Here is a 22,709-nt window from a genome sequence, read left to right as displayed (position 1 = left end):
ATTCTTATTCATTTTCTTTTATTTTCCCTTCTTTTCTGTTTGGCTGTGTTATGTGGCCTGTGGGAACTTGGTTCCCTGACCGGGGTAGGACTTGTAATCCCTGCATTGGAAACATGGAGTCCCAACCACTGAACCACCAGGGAAGTCCTTTCATTTTCTTTTTTTGATATTTGCTCTCCTTATTCTCCCCTGAATTATTTCTTCTTTATCTCAGAGATGGATTTCCTGGAAGAGAGCATCTTCCTCTCTCACAGGAGAGCAGCTGTGAATCACATGGGTTAAAGCTGCCTCCTCTCAGTTCTTTATTCTTTTTGCCACAGTTGGCAACTCATACTTCTTTTTCCAAAGCATTAATGTCATTCAACTGATTTCCGATTTACAGAAATCAATTAGGGTCTACAAAAGTCAATGAAAAGGAAAATAATGCTTTTTATCTGGAAGGATTTATTTATTGCTTTCTTATATTTTAGAAAGAGGACATAAATCATACTCTTTCCTCATCTTCCACCTTTTCCAAATCCACAAGAATATGTGGAATACAGAGAAAAAAAATCACAAGAGGAAAAGGAATGACTCAATTAAAATGAGAAGAAAGGAGAGGAGGAATCTAAGATTGTGGTTCAACAAGATGATTCAGTTAATTTGGTAGGTTCATTTTGTGGTAATTTGCTAAGCTGAGCTCTGAATGATGGAAATATGTTTCTAGATCTTTAATGGGCATAAACTGAGTTTAAAAAGGCCAACCAAATCTTTTAATTATATGCAAATGATCACAGAAAAAGAAAAGAGAGATGGCTAAACAGATGTGGTAGGGTGCAGGGTTGGGCGAAGATGAGAGAATATTAGAGGCGGCTGCTTTGCAAATTGATTTAGGAGACTGCTGAGTCTTTCCCTTCCCAGATTAAATTTAAATAGTATTACATTTTTAAATAGAAAATTTACTTCTAATTTCAGATGAAGTTAACATCTCACCTCTTTAACATTATTTGTATTGTAAGGAATACAGTGATTTAGTTTAAATGTTGCTATCTTAGTTTTTTCCTTTAAATACATCTTTTGGAGATTTGAAAAAAAGTAAGAAAGTACACTACTCCCAGGCCCTTCCAAGGTTTATTTCACTGAAAAGCTACAGTTAATTTGCTGAGCTAGTCCTGACCTCAGAAATCTCCTGGAGTATGAAAAATGGCAAGCAGGAGGATTTGGATCGGGTTCAAGCCTGCTCTTGTTTTGCTTTATTACCAAACCAGCAAACCTGAATCTTACACAGATATGGATATTTATGAGAGTTCTTCCCAAAAGGGTACATCCTGGATGCTCCAAGTCTGGAGGTCATACAGCCCCAGTAGAATGAGGAGTGTTCTGGGAAAGAGGAGCTTGAGGAAGGAAGCTGGGATAGAAGTAGTGGGACCTTCAAGGCTCCTCTTCTATTACCAGGTGCAGGAATCTTTGCTGCTCCCTCAGGAACGTGCTTCTATATTCTGTTTATTACTGATGGGAATCATTGTCCTATGCAGGCCTGGCTATGCCCCATTGATAGTGGAAGACAAAGACATGATATGCGGAGTCAAAGAGTGGGAGAAAACAACAAAAGCCACCATTTCTTTGTAAAATTAAAAAAAATATATATTATCTCTCAAATAGGATGGGATACTGATCTGGATAAAATTCATGGACTTTAATTGATTCATTATGTCTGATTTCCCACTTCAGGTGATAAGCAGATATTCAAAAACTGTGAAATTGATGTTATTCTGGATCTTCAAAACAACTGAAAACCAGGCTGTGATATAATAGCCACATTTTTTTTTTTCTTTACTACTATTAGGTTTTAGTTGAACTGAAAAAGATCTCACTTGTTGGAAGTCATTGACTGTGGTTTTAATTATTATTTTGAACTATGGATTTTTCTGAATTTTTTATTCTTGTCAGAATTTTTTTCCTTTATATTTGAGTTCATACCTACATAAAAACACTTAGGAGAATTAAGCTGTCACAAAACATTTAAGAAAGCTAAATCAGATATTTTTATTCTACTTAGAAGTAAAACAATTAAACTTTATGATAGAGTTTTGCTTCATTTAATTTTTATCCTTTTTAATTAAAAAATGGTTTAAAATAGTCACATGATTATGAATATATTCTCCCTGTATTTACTCTGTGTTCTATACATAGAGAAATGAATATGTGTTTAAATATTCCCTCCTTTAAATAGAGGTCCATGTAAAGTATTATGATTTTAAATAGGCCACCCTGTATAAATGTGTGTCTAAATATTTATGTACATATATATGTACATTATATATCAACATTTCCTGTGAGTCCTATCTGCTTATAATTTTGACAACAAAGAAAAAGAATGAGATAAATAATAATCAAATTGGGAAAGCTCTTTGAATCATTCAAAGCACTGAAATATAAATTCTTTTATATCACTTACAATTTATTTATCAAATATGTTGTCTCACCCCCTAGTGAACTGGTGTAATGCTTGTTTAAGTTCTAGCACAAAATTTAACTGCATACCTCATTTAGTACAGGATAATGCTTAAATGTAAAAATAATGCCTTATATTTTTACAAAGCATTGTGAAGTATTGATGAACTGTAAGGCAACAAGCAGTCCAGTTCAGACTCTCCCTGCAGCGTCTACCCCTAATCTCTTCATTCATAGAGGTGATTTTCCTATAATAGTAATAGCTAGTTAGGATATATTTAATAAAGGATTGACTCTTAATTTAAATAAGAGTAAAGTCCCCATGGTAAGATTCTTAGTAAGGGTTGTAAGGGAGCTTTTTATTTTTCCTCCCCGAGAACACCTTGGCATAGTTACACGTAATTAAAAAAGTATATGGCTTTAATCTGAAGCTGACTTTTCTTTGGAATAATGTTGGTGAGAGGTAATGAAAACCTCCTTGTCTCAGGCCAGTTAAAAAAGATAAGTGACATGGTCTTGGTAGTATAAAATGATATGTTGAAATATTTTTAGATGAGGTACCATGTGCCAGTTTCAATCACTAGACTGTTTTGGCCCTGGGAAGGTAAAAATAGTCCCTTTTCATTCATCCAAATACTCTGTCAAAGGAGCTGGGTAATTATTGTATTGTACTGAAACTGTATTGAAAGTGCAGCAAGTTTGAAATTTATGAAAAATTTTATTTCTCCCTAAGAACATTAACTGTTCTGGGTTATATTCTTTTGCTACTTACTCTTCATTTTTATTTTTTGCTACTTGCTTTTAAAGTTTATTTATATGAAGAGAAATTAAAAATATGATTTGTTGTCATCTGTCATAATGAAGAGAAAATTCCTAAGTGATTTGGCAACAGCTTGCTAAGTGGGCTATCTTGTAAAAAAACAGAACAAAAATAACAACAAAACACCAGGTAGAATGACAGGGCCCATTAGTGAAAGTCTAAATTAAAGAATATTTTGAAAGAAAGGCTGTTTTATTTTCTTTCAAGTATACATGTGGTAACCTGGGTTAGGCTTCTAAGTGCTGTGTCCTGGAGCTGCTTGTGCCGCTTCAGCTTAATTTTTGTAACAGAGAAGAAATAAATATGTAGATATGCAGATAGAGACAAATACATGAATCTAATCAATAGCTCTGAGAGCTCATTCAAATTAGTCAGAATTTTTATATTTCTATCAATTTCCTATATTTTTAATTGTCTTCAAAATAGCTTTAATACTAATACAGTGTCAAAATAAAAATAATCAAAATAAACCATATACTTCATATGCTGTTTGGTCAAAGATTTAAAGATCTTATTTAACAAATTCTTTAATTTTACCAGTAATCTTGAGAAATAAGGAATGTATGTAACTATTTCTATTATAAAGATGAAAAACATTAAATTACCTAAATTTCCAAATGATTATCTAGACTACTTGCATGATTATTGCTGCCCAGTACATGCTTGTAAGCTTTGGGAGGCCATAGGCTAAATATTATCAATCTCTGTGTTCTAGCACATTTCCCTGATATCAACAATTGCTGTTGTGGAATAGAAGAATAGATGGATCAAATTGACAAACCATCCTTGTGATGAAAATAAACAGGACTGAAAATGACCTATCTGGCAATTTTGATAATAATAACTGCATTGGGCTGTTGTTTTGGCAACTTAGTTCATTAAAAAACCTTTTTTTTTTTTTTTAAGTTTTATGTTTCACTGAAGTCAAATTACCCATCTTAGGTCTGTTATACGGATCTCCAAATATGTCTTACTTATACCAGGCAATAGTGTGGGACTCTTTTATGTCCTTTTCCTTAACATTATTTTTCAGTTAAATATTTCATTAATTCAGACTAATGCTTCTCTCATCCTCAAGATTGAAGTAATCAGCCTTCCTTTTCACGTGTATATGCTTTGGATGATGATAATAACTCAAATGTAGTGGGTATACTCTGCTAAGCAATTTATTATGTTGGTACTGTTGTTCCCATTTTTCAGATAAGAAAACTAAGACTTAAAGAGGGACAGTAACTTTCCTAAGTTCTTGCAAAAACAGAGAGTGAGCAAATAGCTACAAGCTGGGATGCAAACCCAGCCACATGCCTGTCTGACTCCAGATTCAAATGTACACACTCCAACTGCCTCTGTCAATGATGAGTGTAATTTTAGCTCATGCACTTTTCAGGAACTTCATAATTATAATTAGAAGCCTTGGGGGTATTTTCTTGGATAACAGCTATGGGAAAGGCTTGGGCATGAAAAAAACATCAAATATTAACAAAACACAAATTACATCAGAAAACATTCATTATGCATCTTAGTATCTTGGGGACATAGGAAGTAGTCACAATAGGTAAATGTGAATGTGACAATGGAATAGGCTTTGAATATATGCACTGTTATTAACTGTCATTATTTTATTTTAGTAGCACTCTAAATCATCTTTAGAGTGAGAGAGTTTAGCTTTCAGCCTGGCTTTGGTGAGAAATACAAGAGTCTATGTACCATTGCATTCAGTCTTTGCACGCATGTCCCAAATGTCTAATGAGATTCCCCTTCTGAATCTGGAGAGGAGGCCCGTCTTATTTCAGGGGGCCTCAGAATCAGCTTCTCTGCTCCAATCCTGATTGCCTCTCATCTTTCTGTTTATATTCAAATATTCTTTGACATACATTCTGCAGTTAGAGACAAAATAATTGGAAATTTGCTTCAGGCAACATATTGGGATGAATCATTTCAGTTCAACCAATAAACAACTGTCAATGACAAGTTCCTTGCCTGGAAAGGTAACCAACAAGAGGGAAAAGAAAAGTACTGGAAAGCAGGTGAAAAGTGAACTTTAAACACTTTACAATCTTGTTTAAGGTCCGATCTGTTTACTTTCTCCCAGGCAGGGCACATGGAAGGAAATGACACATACCAGACAGCTGCCACTAAATTCCTGCTATACCTTGTCAAGTTGGAGCCTCACCATTTTCCAGTGAAGTATGCATTATTGTTATTTTTCCTCATTTTCCCTATGAACAAGCAGATTCTGGAAGGTTAAGTGAATTGTTCAATCTCACAAAATTAGGATCAATCTCAGATTGAGCTGAATGCAAAACTCACACTCTTTTCCAGCACAGTGTCCCCCTAGCCCAGAACAAAATCAAGCGTCTCTAGTGGTAACTAGGCAGCTCTGCTTCAGATTAGTTATGCCAGCTTTCTTTCTTCTTTTTCTCCTCCTTTTCCTTCTTTTCTACAGGATAGAATTTGTGTAAACCAGCTTGATTTCCTGGAGGCTTGTTAATTTCAGCGTCACAGAATTTTTTTAGTTAATGTGATGGCTTATTTATCGATATACTCTTCCTTTTCCTGGTAAAAGGAAGGCACTCAGCAGCGTTTGCTGATTGAAAGACTAGCTGTGATAATATTACTTTTGTCTGTTTCCTAACTAGGCATTCTGGGCCTTCAGATATGCATGGAATTTTCTGTAGAAACATAAGATGCTGAGGCTGGAAGAATCCTCAACGAATATTTGAGCAATCCCTCATTTATAGATAAAAAACGGAGATCCAGAAAGGATAAGAGAATCATCCAAGATCACGTGCATGCTTATCACATTGTTGGGACAGGTACCCAGTGCTCTTTTCTGGCATGCTTTTCAGAGTATCACTGTACAACCTCTTCTTTTGGCATTTTTCTTGATGAGGTGAGTTCTAAAATAGTGTACATTTTTTCATCCTGTATTGTCCCATGTGTTCTCACTTGTCCTTCTGATGGAATATAGTTGAGTGGTGGCCCCCTAAAATACACCTCCACATCCTAATCTCTAGAACCTGTGGATGTCAGTTGATTTGGAAAAAAGGTGCTTGAAGTTGTAATTAAGTTGAGATCTTGATATGATGAGGTCATCCTGGATTAGCTGGGCAGATCTAGATCCAGTGGCAAGTATCTTAATATCAAGGGCAAAGGCTGACTGAAGTAAACACAGAGGAGAAGACGAGGTGAAGATGGAGGTGGAGATTGGGAAGGTGTGGCCACAGGCCAAAGAAGGCAGGCAGTGCAGACAACCCCCGAAGCTGGAATAGGCAAGAAAAGATTCAAGAGCCTCTGGAGAAGGTGCAACACCTTGATATCTGACTTCTGGCCTCCCAGACTGTGACAGAATAGATTTCTGTGTTCAGTGACCTAGTCTGTGATAATTTGTTGTAACAGCCGCAGGAAATACATGGGGAAGAGCTGATATTCTGGCCCTGGCATTATATAAATAACATCATAGAATGGTTGTCCTTTCTATCATTCCTGACTAGACACACGCTAAGGGATGTGGGTTTCTGCTGATGGGAGGAGACAGGGGAAGGGCTGCAGGGAAAGATGAATGTTTTTGCTGTGATACAGACAGGCAATAATGATCTTTCCACAAAACATAGGGATTTTATTAAAAAAAAAACCCCAAAGAAAAGTTGGGAACATCAGGTCAAAAAAGTGAAGGACTGAGAGAGGGAGAGACCCTTCCTTGGATTTGTGTTCAGTCCCTTTCAGAACTTGGTGTCCTCACAGGGCTTACTGGTTACCTGTGAGCCCTTCTCACTGAGCTACTCCCCTCACGTGTACTAATTCTTCTCCAACCTCTGTCTCACCTCTTCGGGGCTTATTCCCTAGGCCTAACTCCCACCCCCAGATTAATTTGTTGCACGGAAATAAGGCTGATTATAATTCTGTTGTGTGTGTGCATGCTCAGTCATGTCTGACACTTTGTGACCCCATGGACTGTAGCCCCCAGGCTCCTCTGTCTGTGCAATTTTCCTTGGCAAGAATATTGCAACAGGTTGCCATTTCCCACTCCAGGGGATCCTCCCTACCCAGGGATTGAACTGGTTTTTCTTGCGTCTCCTGCATTGGCAGGTGGATTCTTTACCACTGTGCCATCTGGGAAGCCCCTAACTCATCATTTCTCTGTTTTAGTAATATTAATCTCCACCCCACCCCAACTGTTTGTTTTATTTTTGGCTGCACTGTAGGCCATGCGGGGTCTCTGACGAGTAACCAAACCCATACCCCTGCAGCGGAAGCTTGGAGTCTTAGCCACTTGACCAGCAGGGAAGTCCCAATAACACTTATCTTTTACTGCTCATCTTAGATCTTAACTTCAGGAGAAAAGTCAGTGGGGATTTCATGCAGGTTCCGTGCTAGCCCGAGGGGGAGACATTAGGAGAGAGAGGAACATTCCTCTTTTCCTTCATGTCGTACTCTATCAAGTCCAGCCAAGTTCATGAGCAACGTTCTGTGTAGGTATTTTCCTAAAGTCCCAGATGTATTGGGAGAATAAATCCTAAATATAGAAGAAAAGAAACTCTCCCATCATGGCTGTATTTTTCTCATGAGTTCTATAAGTGATATAATGTTGCTTCACCTCCTGTAGCACCTTCTACTAATACTTGGATATGATTTTCTTTTCTCTCATTCAATTACTTAACCTTTCTGTGCCTCAGTTTCCTCAACTGGAACGTGAGTAATAATAGTGCTTTCCTCACAAATTTGTTGTGAGAATGAAATGTGTTTATCTGAGTAAAGCTTTTAGAGCAGTGCATGAGACATAATGATAACTCAATAAACGTTGATGTTATTAAGTTGCTAAGTCATGTCTGACTCTCCGCGACCCCACAGACTGTAGCCTGCCAAGTTCCTCTGTCCATGGGATTTCCCAGGCAAGAATACTGAAGTGGGTTGTCATTTCTTTATCCAGGGAATCTTCTCAACCCAGGGACTGAGCCCGCACCTCTTACATTTGGAAGGTGGATTCTTTACCACTGAGCCGTAAGAGAAGCTTAGACTATAAATGTTAGCTATCATTATGTGCTAGAAAGAAATGTCTCTGCTTCTTGACTTCTATGAGGAAGGATCACCCCTACATACTCCCAACCTTTTGATCAATTTCTTAATTCTTTTGGTGGTATGTTTGCCTAGTGACAGCCATTTTTCCAGTTTCCTTGATAGTGGGGAGCTAGACTGAGAAAAATCCATGGGCATGAAGGAATGTGGTATCTTTCTTTCTCACACTCCAATTAGAGAAATGGAGACACTGACTTGGCAAGTATGTCTGCCTTGTGGTCTTCAAACCTTCCCTTAAGTGAGCTGGTCTGAGGACTAGACTGAATGTCAGGAGTGAGCAGGTCAGTTTTGATTCTCCCAGTAAGCTCAGTCCTCTGACCTGGTCTGTGTAAGTAATAAAGTTGATGGCTTTGCTTATTGGTTGACCCTTTTGTCTTCTAATTAGTTCCAGGCTTCTTATTTGTTGAAGACCCTTGAAAACATCAGCATGGCTATCATTGTTCAGGAAAACCTAGGCTAAAACGGATGGAATGTTTTATTTATTCCTTTGGCAGTACACAGGATCTTCCCTGAGGCCCATAGTATCTAGCTCCCTGACCAGGAATGGAACCCAAGTCCCCTGCATTGAGAGCATGGAGTCTCAACCACTGGACCACCGGGGAAGTCACTGGAGTCTTACTTAAGGAAAAAAACCTCTGTGTCTAAGTAGATACCTCAAGTGCTTCCAGGGGTTGGAAGCAGAGTGCAAGGTTAGGACCCATGCTCTTCTCTACCTCTAATTCACCCACTGAGCTAACTTGCTCTCTTGTCTTTCTAAAACTTCATAAGTCAATCAGTGATGAAAGAACATCAGAAGTCACTTCAAACCCAAGTGCTCCCCGGACAGAAGCCTTTAAGCATGTACCAACAATTCATGAAAAAGAAAGTTGTACAGTGGAGGGATCATAAACAGAAGATTTTTATTCTCCAGTAAGCAAAATGAAAATTCAGCAAACAAATTGAAGAATCAAGATAAAGACCTCAGAGATGAAACGGGGACACAAACTATATAACAATGAACATAGAACAAAATCCTCCCAACACTCAGGAAATTGCCCTGGTCCTGTGGTGAGTCAGAGTGAGCAAAACACTCCTTTAAAAGAAAGTGTTCATGCTTGTAGGAATACGGACATCTTGCATCTACGTACTACTTTATACTGCACAAAATACCTTCACATCTGTTTCCTTATGTGAGTTTTATATGAAATATATGATGTTTGTAGAGGATTACAACAAATGTTGGGAAAAAGAGGACACTCTGAGAGGTAGAAAAAAAAATCATCTGACTTATAGCTGGTCAGATGATAGGTGTCTAATCCGATAACAGTTGACAGTTCTCTGTCTTTTATCACATTACTGTTTCTACCACTTTTGGTGATGGTTGGGAAAATACTTAAGCTCCTCTTTTTTTTTTTTAACTGTCTTGGAGACTATGACTGCCAACCCTTATGACATTGAAAAAAACTTTTCATTGTTTACCATTTTGAAAACACATGAATTCTTCTACCAGTGCCTGAATTCAAAGGACTTCCTTTTATTGGTTTATTAACAAGAGACTTGGTTTACTCCATCTTATATAGTGGTTCAGAATAGGAGGATTGTCTGGTTAATTATACTCAAGGGTGTTATAAAGAATGGTTCCATTGTTAAGGGTAGAAGATGTTATGACTAGAAACAGAAAATTTGAAGGCTTAAATTGAGTTAGCTGTGGGTTTTATCACAGAAATAATCTTGTTTTTAGGATTTACACTGGAGTCCTCAGGTGTGGGTTAGTAAAGAAATTAACATGGTACTTATATCACAAATGTACATGTATTTTAGAAAGTAGTGGTCAGTTTCTTACCTCATTGTTGGTAAATGGATGTCACCAGCAGGTTGGGCTGGAACTTCGCCTATCAAAGTATTGAGATATGTTTCCCCCACTTAGTATTTGACTATTATCTTCTGCCTGCTTGCTCCTTGGGGCATAATTCCAGAGGATACAGTGTTCTGTGGTAGTGGTTGGCAGTATCTGACAAGGGTTTTCTGAATCTGTCCTTGGTAAAGTCATCTGACAGTCTGTCGTTCTTCTGCTCAGGTCTTCTTTCATTTCTGAATTTCTTTTTCTTAGCTTTCTGGTCTCTAATAGCAAGTTGGGGCAACTGACTTTTGAAGCTTGTTTCCTGGTCTCATTTATATAATCTCTATTTCCTAGACCTAAATTTCCTTCCCTATCTCCTTCATATTGCATTAAGGTATCTCCTCTAGTCAAGGTTGTGGTCTGTAATTGTCTCTGAAAATTATCACTATAGCAACTCCTGAAGCATTTCTTTGTTCCATCAGCTCAGTTGAGATGCTCTCTGATGACCACTGACTGGTCTTATGTTTTTGTTCTTTCTGAATGGCTGTTCTTTTGTCACATTTGGAGGTGAAATGGACTGCTCAATTCCTGCTGAAATGAAAGCTGGTGATGCTTATCTGTTTCCATCCCCAACCTCCCAAGTCTACTTGTTTCCTTCTTCTAGATGCAGTCTGCTATTACTCAAATCATGCTCCTTTGCTTTTGTGGCACCTTCCATTCATAACATTTTTTTTAGAATAAGGTGAAAGTGAAAGTTGCTCAATCATGTCCGATTCTTTGCGACCCCATGGACTATACAGTCCATGAAATTCTCTAGGCTAGAATACTGGACTAGGTAGCCTTTTCCTTCTCCAGGGGATCTTACCAACCCAGAAATCTAACCAGGTCTCCTGCATTGCAGGCAGATTCTTTACCAGCTGAACCACAAGGGAAACCTAAGAATACTGGAGTGGGTAGCCTATCCCTTCTCCAGTGGATCTTCCTGACCCAGGAATCCCACCATGGTCTCCTGTACTGCAGGCAGATTCTTTACCAACTGAGCTATCAGGGAAGCCCTTTTAGAGCAACTTCAATGATAAGGTATAGTGGGATTTTATCTTAATAATAGCTTAGCAATCAAGGGTATTGATGACTTTGTAATAGTCAATAAATGTAATAACTTTTTAACTGGTGCATTTGGTATAGACATCATAGTTGTCTATAGAGACCAAATAAATGAACAGTACTAAAGAAGGGAAAAATAGTGAAGGGGGAAAGTGTGGTTATCTCAAAGATTAGAGTAAAATTAGGTTCTATGCAGGCATTGATTCTTTAGAATTTAGCAATTCAGGATATTCAGCCCTTGAAAAAAAATCCTGGAAGATTATTTTGCCCTTGGGGCACGGATGTTTAGGTATCCTTCAATATTATTTTCCACTTCTTCAGCAGTAGAATTTTGGAATTTTAGTAAGGCAAATGGCTGCCCAAAATAAAAACTGATATTCCCAGCTTCTCTTGCAGCTAGGTTTGCTATATGATTTGGTTTGCCAAATTCTGGCCAATGGATGTAAATGGTAGTAGTGTGAAACTTTTCTGGGAAGTTTTGCTAAAGAAAGAGGATATACTCTTTTCCTTATTATTATTATTATTATTTTTTTACCTTCCAGATGGCTGGGATGCAGAAGTGATGGCTGGAGATAGAGTAATTATCTTGGTTCATGAGGTAAGTTTAAGGATCAAGGGCATCTTCTTACTAATAAGATAAAAGCAGTTTGGGTCCCTGACAACTTGGGGAACTAGATCAACATTGTCCTCTCTGCTTGAGATTTGCCTTGACAAAAAATAAAATTTTCTTGTTTAAGCTACTATGTTTTTGAGATTTCTTTCTTTTGCAGCTAATCATAATACTAATAATGATGATTACACAGGTGTAGTGGGTTGAATTGTTATTGTTTAGTGGCTAAGTCGTGCCCGACTCTTTTGTAATCCCATAGGCAGAGGAACCTGGCAGGCTACATGTCCGTGGGATTTCCCAGGCAAGAATACTGGAGTGGGTTGTCATTCCCTTCTCCAGGGGATCTTCCAAACCCAGGGATTGAACTCACACCTGCATTGGCAGGCGAATTCTTCACTGCTGAGCCACTAGGGAAGCCCAGTAGGTTGAACTGTATCCCCTCAAAAGATATTCATATATCCAAGTCGCACCCATAGTTCCTATGAATGTGACCTTATTTTGAAAATGGGGTTTTTGTAGATATAATCAAATTACAGATCTCGAGAAGAGATTGTTTTGGATTAAGTTGAGCCCTAAATCCCATGATGTATCCTTAAAAGAGGAAGGAGAGGGGACTTGGGACACAGAGCGACACAGGGACGGGGGCCAGGTACACAGAGAGGCAGACGCTGGAGTCACACGGCCACAAGACGAGGAAAGCCAGGGACCACTGGGAGCTGGAAGAGGCTAGAAGGACTTTCCCCTCGAGTCTGCTGATAGGTGAGAATGCATTCCTGTTGTTCTAAGTTGCCAAATTTGTAGGATTTATTACGACAGTCCTGAGAAACTAATACAAAGGATAAGGATTTTAAAACATTGAATTCAATCTTATTTTTTATTGAGGGGCCATTGATTTATAACATTATATGCTTCATGTAACACATTTTTTTGAATGAATAAATGGGAGATTCATCCAAGTCATAAAATGAAATTTAAACACAGACCTGATATTTCTTCTTGAGCATTGTGTTTATGCCAGACTTGAAAGAAGTCATTAAAACCATTAATCTGTCATTTAGAAAAAAGTCATTTTCTCCCTTAGTATATTTATCCTTACTGGGATTCTTCCTGTTAGCACATCAAAAATCCATTGTACTTATGTGTAGGTATAAGTGTGTCTTTGAAGATTTATCAACTGGCTAATGTTCATCAATGAAAATCAAATTAACAGCTTTCACTTAAAATGATACTGCCTTTTTTGGGCACTGGATGAAGTGTTTCACTGTCTTCAGAAGGAACTCAGGCTCTATAGCAACAAGAAACAACAGTCAGGTTTGGCAGTAAAGAGAATGGTTATGAATACCATGTATTAATCTTACAGGATGGCAAACACTATATTGAGTCAGTTATTAAAAGAAACAGGCTTTCCAGCTGGCGCAGTGGTAAAGAATCTGCCTGTCAATGCAGGAGACGCAGGTTTGATCCCTGGGTCAGGAAGATCCCCTGGAGTAGGAAATGGCAACCCCCTGCTCCAATATTCTTGCCTGGGAAATTCCATGGACAGAGGAGCCTGGTGGGCCGCAATCCATGGGGTTGCAAAGAGTTGGATACGCCTGAGTGACTGAGCACAGACAGACAGTAAAAGAAACAGGATAGCTGAATATTGATATGCCAATAAGTATATTGAACTGATTTGCCACTGGGAGGGATGAACCTTAGTTAGGTGCTCCGTGTGCTTGTGTTTTACAAATATGTGCTTTGTTTTCATAAACGCTCTATTATTCCACCAACTAGAGAGACTCACTAGTTTGTGAGAATTCTACTCTCAAAATGTCACCTGTAGGGTTAGGGAGGAAGACTTGTTGCCCTGTTAACTGGGATGAAGTAGATCTCATAAACCTTTCTATTCTCCTTTCCCCACTACCTGAATCACTTTCTATGGTATTTAGTATATGTGTGTGTGTATTAGTCAGTCATGTCTGACTCTGTGCGACCCATGGACCGTACATAGCCTGCCAGACTCCTTCATCCACAGGATTCTCCAGCCAAGAGTACTTGAATTTAGTATGTATTAGGTTATAATACATATTTTTTCAGTTGTGCAGCAAAGTGATTCAGTTATATATATAAATATTCTATATATACTATATATACTAGTATATATATGCTATATATATACTATATATATATAAATATTCTGTATATACTATACATAAAGTTATAAATAAGTTATATATGCTATATAGAAAATACATATATAAACTTAATATATATATATGTATGCATATATGTGTGTGCATGCTCAGTAACTCAGTTGTGTCTGACTCTTTGTGACCCCATGGATTGTAGCCTGCCAGGCTCCTCTGTCCATGGGATTTCCCAGGCAAGGATACTGAAGTGTGTTGCTATTTCCTCCTCTAGGGCATCTTCCCAACTGGGAACCCACATCTTCTGTTTCTCCTGCATTGGCAGGTGGATTCTTTACCACTTTGTCACTTGGAAAGCCAAATATATGTATATATAAATATATGTATATATATATTTGTATATATATATATCTGAAAAAGAATGTATGTATATACATTCTTTTTCAGATTCTTTTCCCTTATAGGTTATTACAAAATATTGAGTAGAGCTCCCTGGGGTATACAGTAGGTCCTTGTTGGTTATCTATTTTATCCCAAACTCTGAATTTACCCCTCTCTCTCTTTCCCCTTTGATAACACAATGTTGTAAATCAATGATGCTTCAACAACAACAAAAAACTGCAACCAAACAAAAGGTTGTACAGGAACAGCAGCACTGTAGGAAACATCCCCAGACGGCAGACTACCCAAATCCCCATCAGCAGTTCAGTTCAGTTCAGTTCAGTTCAGTCGCTCAGTCGTGTCCGACTCTTTGCGACCCTGTGAATTGCAGCACGCCAGGCCTCCCTGTCCATCACCAACTCCCGGAGTTTACTCAAACTCATGTCCATCGAGTCGGTGATGCCATCCAGCCATCTCATCCTCTGTCGTCCCCTTCTCCTCCCACCCTCAATCTTTCCCAGCATCAGGGTCTTTTCCAATGAGTCAGCTCTTCACATCAGGTGGCCAAAGTATTGGAGTTTCAGCTTCAGCACTAGTCCTTTCAATGAACACCCAGGACTGATCTCCTTCAGGATGGACTGGGTGGATCTCCTTGCAGCCCAAGCGACTCTCAAGAGTCTTCTCCAACACCACAGTTCAAAGGCGTCAATTTTTCGGTGCTCAGCTTTCTTTATAGTCCAACTCTCACATCCATACATGACTACTGGAAAAACCATAGCCTTGACTAGACGGACTTTTGTTGGCAAAGTAATGTCTCTGCTTTTTAATATGCTGTCTAGGTTGGTCATAACTTTCCTTCCAAGGAGTAAGCGTCTTTTAATTTCATGGCTACAATCACCATCTGCAGTGATTTTGGAGCCCCCCAAAATAAAGTCAGCCACTGTTTCCCCATCTATTTCCCATGAAGTGATGGGACCAGATTCCATGATCTTAGTTTTCTGAATGTTGAGTTTTAAGCCAACTTTTTCACTTTCCTCTTTCACTTTCATCAAGAGGCTTTTTAGTTCCTCTTCACTTTCTGCCATAAGGGTGGTGTCATCTGCATATATGAGATTATTGATATTTCTCCCGGCAATCTTGATTCCAGCTTGTGCTTCTTCCAGCCCATCATTTCTCATGATATACTCTGCATACAAGTTAAATAAGCAGGGTGACAATATACAGCCTTGACGTACTCCTTTTCCTATTTGGAACCAATCTGTTGTTCCATGTCCAGTTTTAACTGTTGCTTCCTGATCTGCATACAGGTTTCTCAAGAGGCAGGTCAGGTGGTCTGGTATTCCCATCTCTTTCAGAACTTTCCACAGTTTATTGTGATCCACACAGTCAAAGGCTTTGGCATAGTCAATAAAGCAGAAATAGATGTTTTTCTGGAACTCTCTTGCTTTTTCAACAATCCTTCAGATGTTGGCAATTTGATCTCTGGTTCCTCTGCCTTTTCTAAAACCAGCTTGAAAATCTGGAAGTTCACAGTTCATGTATTGCTGAAGCCTGGCTTGGAGAATTTTGAGCATTACTTTACTAGCGTGTGAGATGAGTGCAATTGTGCGGTAGTTTGAGCATTCTTTGGCATTGCCTTTCTTCAACAGTAGAGTAGATAAATTAATTATACATTCACACAACAAAACATGATATGGTAATGGGAATAAATAATCTATAACTACATACAACAATGTGTGAAAACAGTTAAAATACAAGATACTTAATAAATGGAGCCATTTACACACTCACATACACACAGACACTCAAAGAATATAATACATATTTTAAAATAAAACTTAAGGCTTTAATGATGTGACCCCTGTCTCTCAGCCTGACCCCTCTCTCCCACCCCAGGTTGCAGCAGTCACAAGCACCATTTTTCAGGTCCCTGAACAAGCCTGACTCTCTCACATGCTGTTCCCTCTGCCTGAAACACTCTTTTCCTGACTGTCTGGTGAGCTCCTATTTACCCTTTAAGTCTCAGCTTGTGTACAACACCCTCACAGATAGGCATTTCCTTCATGGCACTTATTATAACTTCTAATAGTTTAGTTTACTTTCCAAATTGTCTTTGTTTTCTTGTTAAATGTTTGCTTTTTGCTTCATAATCTCCTTAAAAGAAGGGACTATGGCTCTTGGTCTGTATTCTTTACGTCCCCTTTATAATAGCAGGCACTTAGCAAATGTTTGTTGAATGAATGAATGAAAACAACAGTTTTAACAAGGGTTCTGGATATACCTTAGTAGCTCAAACTGTAGCTTTAGACTAAGGAAATAACTGCAGTCATAATAAGAAAAATGTAGGTTGATGGTATAAGAAGAACCATGTTTCTCAGTTCTGGCTGGTCATTAAAATCACCGAAGGAACTTTGATAAAATGATGATGTCCAGACCCCATTCCAAGGGTCTGGAATGGGCCTGAACATCAATATTTTTATAAATTCTGATTCTGCTATGTGACCAAGGACAGAAAAACCACTCATGCAGGTTCTGGTAACTGGTAATAGGACATACTTTTTCTTCTGATATCTTGTTTCATTTTATTGCTATTAATAATTTCATTATAAGTATTCTGAACAAATATGACAATAATTTACAGGAAGAGAGCTAAAAATATAAATCATAATATTTGGTAAATTATCTTGATGTAAATATCTGCAGCACATTTTGCGCTGTGCAATATAATAAAGCCTTACCTTAAGAATTAATAACATTATACATTGAATTGAAAAAGAGTAACTTTGGTGACTGTTCTTACAAGCAGTAATGTAAGCCCAAAGTCTGAGAAAACGAAGGTGTGTTAGAAAGGTCTACCTTATCTTTTGTTATTTATTCAAGAAACTAATGTCAGTTGGAGAAGGAAAATACCCATTTCTATCTTCCCATAAACAGAGTCCAAGGCATTTATTCTTACACAGTGAGATATTATTACCATGCAGGAACTTCCTAGCTCTAACTATACAGATGTTCTGGAGAAACAAACACGACGGTTAGGTAGGAAACATGCTGTGTTGAGAAAAGAGGAATGTGCTCTGGTGGAGAAATGTGAAAAATGAGGACTGTTCTGAGCAAGAAGCAAGAGTTCTGCCTAAGGGGCCCTGTCTGTCATATCCTTCCTGGGACATAGTGGCCACTCATTTGCAATTTCTGAATAAATGGACTTTTGTGCCTGATAAACTTGACTTTCTGGCTCAGTCCTAACTGTGACTTTGGAAAAATTCCTTTATCTCTTGAGTGGTTATTTCTTCATCTATGAACTAGAGATAACCTTTCAAATTACAAGAGTGATTGCGTCGGCCTGGTACCGTAGATTGAATTATTGGCCTAATTTCTTCACCTCTCTCTACCCCCGCATCCTTTGCCCTGTAATTCTGCAGTTAGTCTCTCTCCGTTTGAGCTCAGTCACATGTCTGGCTTTGGTCTATGAGATGTGACACATGCAGGGACTAGTCTCCATCTTGCTTCTGTGCCACTGATATGAAAAGAACTTCCTCCAGTGGCTGCTGCTCCTTCGGTCTGAGTTCCCGGATAGCGTGGATCCACGCAGAAGACTGGAGCCGAGCCCGGGACATGGAGCCCAGCCTGGGCAGAACCACAGCTCTGGGCAGAGGCACCTCCTCAGCCCCGCCCCGAAGTGAAGCTGCGCTCCTACCTGGCAGATCTGCGAGTCAAAATTCAATACTGCGTGTCCTTTGCCGCCGAGATCTGATAGCTGTGTGACGCAGGAATGCTTCACTAATATACCAGGTTTTACCAGAAAGCAGACAAACTGAAGCAAAAGCTCTAGGGCGGCCCCTTTTATATAAAGAGACTTAATAATGGAGCACAATCTTAGGGAAACCGGAGTGAGGGAACAGGTAGGGGCAGGAGGAAGCATCAACAATACACTTAAAAGAGGTGGCTGATACCATGATGTAATTAATGGTCGTTATTATTATTAATATACTTTTAGGGGAGCTGATTGAAATCTTTCAGTTTTAAAGATAATTCATGGAAGAGCAGGTCTTTATAGTCTGCTATTTTCAAAAGTTCAAAATCTTGATTTGGGACATTGGGAAAGTGAGCCCTGGCTGTTTTCTTTCTCTTCTTTTACTTTTAGGTATTCCAGTTCTTTGCCTTGCAACATCTTTAACATGCTATCTGATTTTGTAGATCTGTTTCTACATAAGGTCACTGGAGGCTCTGCCAGCATTTTGTAAGTGAAGCAGAAGCCCGGTGTTAATATTGTACTATAACCGCAAAATGAAATATTTGACAAAGTAAGAACTTTGGGTGATGTTGGAAATCTAATGTTTTCTTTCTTTTCTCTGTACTGTAATTTAGTTGTTCAATCACTCAGTCATGTCCAACTCTTTGCGACCCCATGGACTTTAGCACGCCAGGCTTCCCTGTCCTTCACTATCTCCTGGAGTTTGCTCAAACTCATGTTCATTGAGTTGGTGATGCCATCCAACCATCTCGTCCTCTGTCATTCCATTCTCTTGCCTTCAATCTTTCCCAGCATCAGGGTCTTTTCAATGAGTTGGTAATTTCGTAGAGGTGAGATTTAGGCTAGTGGTCTGAGATAATGAATTGTATAGGTAATTTCTCCAGAGCACTAAAGTTGGTGAATTTATAATTGGTTCTTAGCAGAGTTATAGTATCCAGGAATGATGATAAAACCAGGAAGAAGGCAGATGAAAATGTCTGTAGTAAAGAATGTTATGCCCGATGTCCGAATCCCCGAGCGGGAAGAGAGAAGGCTTCCAAGACAATGCAACTCGCAGGAAGGGAAGTTTATTACTGACTCGAGCCAGGACTCTCCGCCCGCAACCAACGCAGTGGTGCGGGTCAGAGAGCCCGGAGCCCAAGCTGTTACACAAATTTATAGGGTGGGAAGAGGATTGGTTACACGTTTGCAAAGCAATTTCATTGGTCAAAATTTTCGCGGGCGGGATTTTCCTGGGGGTTTCCGCCCCGTTCCTAATTTCCTAATTGGCAAACAGCGGTCAGTATTAAGTGAAAGCTAATTGGTCCTAATTGGCAAACAGTGGTACCAAGTAGGAAGGTCTACTCCTAATCTAAGCTGCGTTACTTCTGCTCACCTCATAAAGAACACACTGGTAAGTACAGTTGTTTAGACTGAATATTCCCGCTGCTAAGGTAGATCTGGGCCTCCCTTGTGGCTCAGGAGGAAAGAATCTGCCTGCCATGCAGGAGACACGGGTTTGATCCTGGGTCAGGAAGATCCCCTGGAGAAGGAAATGGCAACCCACTCCAGTATTCTTGCCTGGAAAATCCCATGGACAGAGGAGCCTGGCGGGCTACAGTCCATGGGGCTGCAAAAGAGTTGGACATGACTTAGCAACTAAAGAACAACAAAGGTAGGTCTAATTTAGTGTTTCTTTTTCACTAGCAGGGTTTTGTATAAAGAAGGTATTTGAAATACTAAAATCTGAATACATATGTTTGAAGACAAAGATGTCTGCTTTGGGGAAGAATTAGCAATATTGCTGTGGGGCTGATTAACTAAAGAACAGATGTTACATAAGGCTAGAGTAAATGGGAGAAAATGAAGACACTTAAGGGCCAGATGGATCTTTGACCTGTATTGCTGCTCACACACCAGTTTCTTAAAAAGTCCCACCCCACAGTAAACTTTCCAATTGTTGAAAAACAAATGCAGTGCAAGAGTGTTACATCTTGTATACCAAAGGATAAAGATAATACTTATTTACTGACATTTATGGATAATATAATCCTTAGAGTGCTTAAATTAAATGTTAAAGTTAATCCTCTTTACATAGTAAACCTTATCAGAATTGGATGAGAGGACTCAAGGCTAGAGCAAAGTCTTGGACACTAAATTAATATCATTTTCAAGAGTTTCTTAAAATGAATAACCTGAAAAAGGGAAATGAAACTTTCCACAGGATACATGCCTGTGGGGCTTATTTTGAATAGAAATTCTTTATTAGCAGCTACCTGAGAAAGTATATAAAGTGTGCAAACTAGGTATTCATATTTATTTGAATCCTTTTTTTCTTCAAAGATTTTAAAATGTCTTTTTTTTTTATATTTATTCTGACTCACCACTAATGTTATGAATAATTTAAGTCCTGGTAAAGCGCTAATTCCAGAGTGAGAAGGTAACTTGTAAAGAGCTGGGGCTTAGAGGTAGTTAGCTGATTAAATGTCAGGACAAGGTGGTGGTGAGTGAATGATCTTCAGGTCACCCCTGTGAAAATGTCCTCCTGATGTGGACAAAACCGCTCTTCTCCCTGCCAGCAAACAATGGCATGGACAGTGGGTGGGACGTGGGGCTCTGCCCATCTGGACTTCGGGGACCTGGGGCTGGGTGTGTGGGAGTGACTGTCCCAAAGTCGCAGGGCATGATGCCATGGGACACCGGGGTCAAGGGCAGAACAGGAAGTAGAGAACTGGTAAACTGATAAAGCCGTCATGTAAGGGAGCTGGCAGAGAATGAAAACGCGGAGCTGCAGAGAATTGATGGGTGTGGATCTGACAACAGCAAAACTGAACAAACAAGTTTGAAAGGTGGGGGCTTGAAAAAAGGCTTTAGAGGCTGTGATTGTGTCTGAGCCTGCTTCAGATAGGCAGGCAGGAGTGCTGGACTGCAAGGTGCTACAAGCTTCCTCAAGCCTTCCTCTCTTGATTAGTCAAAAACACTTGAAAAGAAGGATGGAAATAGTCAATCAGGAGGATACTCCCTGCTTCAAATCTGCAGCACCCTTCATTGATAGACATACACTTGCCTTGGGAGCAACTTTCTTTCAATATAGCCAAAGCAGATGCTTTGAAATAAGGGTGAAAAAAGAGACTGTGAAAGATTTCACATTCAAATGCTAAAATTTGTGATTTTTATGAGTCTCCCCTCTCCCCTCCAAGCTACTACGTGCCTTTTAAAATCCTTGCTCTGGAAGAAGAAGAACCTGCAGTCTGGGGGCCCCGATAGTCTCTAGTTAGGAGAGGCATGCAACCAGAGAAGCAAGGCTAGGAACTGTCAATGCAAGCATGCCCGCAACTGTGACCACAATGACCCCTGTGTACGCTGCCAAGGCCAAAGTCACTGTTAGAAATAGGGCCTCATCCACAGGAATCTATCCTTGCTTTTTAAAAATGTGTATGTGTTTCAGGTCAGGGCATTTCATTTCAGAACAGAAATATATTGATGTGAAGCTAAAATGGTAAACCCTGTAGTAATGTGGTGAGTCAGCTGAACTTTATTTCATCCCTCTGGAGTCATTTTTTGATGCCTAGACAGATGCAGGGGTGACATTCCACACGCTCAGCAGAGTCTGTGACGTGGGCACGGCTGTCGGAGGAGATTGCTGCTTGCGTCAGCAGGGCCCAGGGGCTCCCTGCTCTGCCTGGCACTGCCTCTGCAGGATGAAGATGGGTGGGCAGGAGGGCTGGGGGCAGGGTCAGAGGTGCCCAGGGCGGGCAGATGACCCTGTTGGGCTCAGAGCGTCAACTGTTTACTGATCAATGTAAAGTCTTTCCAATTCGTACCAGCAGGTTGGCCTTGCAGGCTGAGTATTAATTCTTCCTCTTGGAGGTGGCTTGTTTGCTTGTTTTTAGCTCGTGTCATTTTAATGACCTCCCTCGGCTCTTCAGGGGCTTCCCTCGTGGCTCAGCTGGTAAAGAATCTGCCTGCAATGCAGGAGACCTGGGTTTGATCCCTGGGTTGGGAAGATCCCCTGGAGAAGGGAAAGGCTACGCACTCCAGTACTCTGGCCTGGAGACTTCCATGGACTGTATAGTCCATGGGGTCACAAAGAGTAGGACACAACTGAGTGACTTTCATTTTCACTTTCACTTTGGCTCTTCAGAATTGCCCTCATCTGGACTGTTTATGTTGCTTATGCCACAACTTGGGCTGTTCTTGTTGGCTTACGAATAGTGTTTCTTACTTTATTCTATGATTTTGGGATTGGTCACGTTGACGCCTTGTAGTTGTAGAGAGGGTTGAAAAGCTAACATAAACAAAATGTTTTGAGATCTTCAGATGGTCATTAGGAACCAAATATAAAGGGAAACTTTTCAAATTCAGATTCTTCTCACAAAGTCTAGCTCCCCACAGAGTGACTGTTAGGAGGAGCTGAGAGAGTGCTAACTGCCAACATGTGTTTTTGTTGAAATGTATTTGCTAATGTAAACAACTTATGCCTGCCTGTGGCACCCAGGACCATCACGTGAGGCTTACATGCTACTTGGAGAATGCTGCTCTCTCGCAGAGACTAATACATGTAAATCTGTAACTCATATTTCTTTGCTCACATGTGTCTCATGCAATTA

The 22,709-nt window shown here is 39.6% G+C and overlaps 1 long non-coding RNA gene across 2 annotated transcripts in view; it reads left to right on the top strand.

Annotated features, from left to right (window-relative positions):
• LOC122673507 overlaps positions 1–22,709 on the top strand; it is a 68,896-nt gene that overhangs the window by 12,971 nt on the left and 33,216 nt on the right. The window contains exons 2-3 of one of the 2 annotated variants that reach the window (XR_006334700.1): positions 5,346–5,440; positions 11,795–11,850. This is a non-coding gene — a long non-coding RNA (uncharacterized LOC122673507). Of the gene's footprint in view, positions 1–5,345; positions 5,441–5,892; positions 6,003–11,794; positions 11,851–22,709 lie in introns of those variants that run through there. The other variant, XR_006334699.1, reaches the window with a different exon arrangement.

The sequence above is a fragment of the Cervus elaphus genome, chromosome 17 (assembly GCF_910594005.1).
Source record: "Cervus elaphus chromosome 17, mCerEla1.1, whole genome shotgun sequence".
NCBI lineage: Eukaryota > Metazoa > Chordata > Mammalia > Artiodactyla > Cervidae > Cervus > Cervus elaphus.
This window is presented reverse-complemented; position numbering and strand designations above follow the sequence as displayed.